Below are 3,999 nucleotides of genomic sequence, written 5' to 3'. Positions count from 1 at the left end.
TGGATCTTTATCATTATAGGGTGGTTGTGTACACACACTGCCAACACACATTTCAGTTCAAACTGCTTGTAAAAGTGCATGTCACAGCCAATGACCCCTTTAAACATACCACAGAAGAGCTACTTAATCATGTCCAGAGTGGTACTCCGTTTGTTCTGGTGTTGTTAATGGCAAAACCTGATTATTTGTGACTTTCACAGGGGAGGAATCGGTAAACAAGATGTTTATCCTAAATTACTTTTTTTACTTCCATGTTCTTGACTTCTTGTATGCCATTGAAACTTGGCTTACTCCGGGGGATATGAGCCCGTTCTCTGAACTAGTACCTCATGACTGTACATTTTTTAACACTTCTCGATCATTGGGACGAGGTGGAGGACAGGCTTCTGTTTATAAACAGAAGTTGTGTTGTCGGACATTAGCGACTGAAGTCTATTCGAGCTTTGAACTTCAGTTGTTTGTACTGGAACTCGACAACCTAGTGGCGATTTCAGTAATTTATCGTCCACCTAAACTGCACAAAGACTTTATTAATGAGTTCTCAGACTTTTTAGGGGGAATTATTTCTATTTTGACAGGCTTTTAATTCTAGGTGATTTTAATGTTCACGTGTGCTAGTTTAGTGTCCAGCTAATTCTTTGGGCAAAGAATTTTTGAGCCTTACTGACACTCTTGATCTGGTACAGCAAGTGAATGCCCCCACCCATATTCATGTTCACACTCTTGATCTTTTGTTATCACATGGCTTGACAGTTTGTGATTTTGAAATAGAGGACCATGTTATTTCTGATCATAAGCCCATTGTTTTACAATTCCAGCTAGTTTTAGTGCTCAACACTCTGACAAAGGCCTGTTTGGGCTGATACGCGTTGGTGTTTTTTTAACATGTAGCCCTGTCTTACAATAAAGGCTTTTTATATTTTGCCTGGACGTGGATATTTTTTGTTTCTTGCAATGGGATCCACTTTTTGGTTTTGATAACAAGTTTACAAAACAATCGACAATTTCATCAACTACTAGCATTAACTTTTCTGCTGTTTTTGAGGAAGTTTCTCATGCATCTGACCAATTTTACTATGCTGGGAATGGTGCAGAGTATCTTAATCAGTTTAATACTACCTGCACTAATATTTTAAATTCGGTATAGTTCCCTTGAAAGCCAAAAATATATAATTCAAAGTCGGAGCTCTGGCTCAATGACACTACCCGTGCTCTACGTCAGATCTGTCGGAGGAAAGAAAGCAGCATGATCAGCAAAATCCAAGTATTTTTCAGATCTTATTGAAAAGAACTGTCAAAGTCCTAGAGCAGTTTTTAATACTACACTGAACAAAATTATAGCCGCCTTTGGAGACGGCTTATGGTAGAGAACATTCAATTCACGGGCAACAGCTCTGGTGGACATTCCTGCAGTCAGCATGCCAATTGCACGCTCCCTCAAAACTTGCAACATCTGTGGCATTGTGCTGTGTGATAAAACTGCACATTTTAGAGTGGCATTTTATTGTGGCCAGCCTAAGGCACACCTGTGCAATAATCATGCTGTCTAATCAGCATCTTGATATGCCACACCTTGTGAACAATATTTCAGAGAAATAGGCCTTTTGTGTACATAGAAAAAGTCTTAGATCTTTGAGTTCAGCTCATGAAAAATGGGAGCAAAAACAAAAGTGTTGTGTTTATAATTTTGTTCAGTGTAACTCTGGATATTACATCTGCTGTGTTCAATTTACTTAGAAAGGGTTACTTAGTATGAATAGGGTTGTGCTTATGACAAATTGCTTGTGTTCCTCATTTGTGAGTCACCTGAATTAAAGCATGTGCTAAATAAATAAATATATTTATGTATAAATGTATAAATATATTTATGTATAAATATATATAAATGAACAAATTCACATTACCCAAGATTAATGACTGCTGCAAAGCATTGCTCTTTAATTTATGTTGATTTCTACATAAATTAATGCTAACTACCCTTACTGTAAAATGTTAAACATTCAGTTTTGTTGTATGCATTCAGTACATTTATGTGCACATAATACACACCAAATATTCCCACAGTTTTACTGACTTTCTCCCAGGTTTTGTTTCCAGGGTGAGGTGGACCTACATCACAGGGTACAGAAGAATGAGAGGTAAACTGAGACCAGACATGAACAAGCCTTCAAATGTGTGAACCAAGGCAGTAACCATTGTTATGTCAAGAATCCCCGTTCTTGTAACTTTTTTTTTTTTCAAATACAATGAAAATTATAATTTGATAAACGCACCTTGATTGTGAACAATATTTGAGAGAAATAGGCCTTTTGTGTACATAGAAAAAGTCTTAGATTTTTGAGTTCAGCTTATGAAAAATGGGGGCAAAAACAAAAGTGTTGCGTTTATAATTTTGTTCAGTGTATAAATGCTGTTGTTAACCCCTCTGTCGGTTTGTACCAGAGTCTCTGTCTATGTGTGAAACATTTCTGAATTTCTTTGTGGACAAGATTATGGATATTAGGTTGAATATTGTGCCTTCTCTTTATGATCCATTTGTCCCTCCCATTCGCACTAGTATCAGTTTGAACCTGTGACTGCCTTTTTTGCAAGATATTGTAGGTCAGCTTAAACCATCTGGATCCACCCTGGATGTTCTTCCCCCTAAGTTTTTTAAATAAATTTTTGAGGTGATTGAATCTAATGTTCGAATGATTATGAACAATTGCCTTGTAAATAGATTAGTACCAGAGGAGATGAAGCATGCCATTATTCATCCACTTCTTAAAAAGCCCAATTTAGACCTGACAGTTTTGTCAACTTTTAGACCAGTTTCTAAGCTTTCTTTTATGTTTAAGATTCGGGAGAAAATAGTATTTCATCAACTGTAGAACTTTCTGAATGGAAACAAGATTTTTGAAGCACTCTAGTCAGGTTTTAGAAAATACCATTCTACAGAAACAGTACTGGTAAAGTTTATACATTATATTTTATTGACTTGACTCTGGCAAGTCTGCAGTGCTAGTGCTGTTAGATCTGAGTGCAGTGTTTGACAGTTGACCATGCAGATCTCATCTTACGATTGGAGAATTGTGCAGGCATTTGGGGAAATGCTCTTCAATAGTTTAAGTCTTATTATTCTAATAGAAGCTTCTCTGTTAATATTAGTGAATTTATGTCAGGTGCAGCTCCTCTTACCTGTGGTGTCTCGCAAGTCTTTATCCTTGCTCCGATTTTATTGTCATTGTATATGCTTCCTCTGGGGTCAATTTTTTAAGAAATACAATATTTATTTTCATTGTTATGCAGATGGTACCCAAATTTATCTGCCCCTGGAATCTGATAAGAGGGGCATGGATACTCTGTTGGCTTATCTTGCTGATGTAAAGGCTTTGATGTCCTTAAATTTTCTTAATCTCAATGGAAACTAAACTGAGATTGTAGTTTTTGAATCTTCAGAAGCTGTTAGTTCCTCTTGTTTAGATTTCGGTCAGCTGTCTCCATTTGTCAAACCATTAGTGAAGAATCTGGGTGTGCCTTCCGCGTATGACAGATACCGGAAGTCAGAGAAAAGTGTTTATTACGTTTGAAATATGGATCTTTTTCTAACAAAACCACATGGATTCACTACAGGGCCCTTTATTCACCCCCCGGAGCCGTCTGCGGCACGTTTTATTATGGATGCGTGCGCTTTATTTGACGACTTGTGGACTGTTCAACTGCAACACCCGCTGACTGCAATGATAGAGCTTGGAATAGCCAGGACAATTTTTTATATAACTCCGACTGGATTCGTCTGAAAGAAGAAAGTCATATACACCTAGGATGCCTCGAGGGTGAGTAAAACACAGGCTAACTAACCCTTTAAGTCGGTCGCACATTGGACGAGCAGCGCTGCGCTGTGTCTAGAACAATTCGTACAACACAACGTAGCTGGGCGCCGTGGACAGACGCCGAACGGCACCGCCGGTGTGAGAATTTTAAAGACGTGACGTGACGCTGCGCTTCTCGTCCGGTGCG

The sequence above is a fragment of the Sinocyclocheilus rhinocerous genome, unplaced genomic scaffold (genome assembly GCF_001515625.1).
Source record: "Sinocyclocheilus rhinocerous isolate Xijiao unplaced genomic scaffold, SAMN03320098_v1.1 scaffold1474, whole genome shotgun sequence".
Classification (NCBI taxonomy): Eukaryota; Metazoa; Chordata; class Actinopteri; order Cypriniformes; family Cyprinidae; genus Sinocyclocheilus; species Sinocyclocheilus rhinocerous.
The sequence above is the reverse complement of the archived record's forward strand: the minus strand, read 5'-3'. Positions refer to the sequence as shown.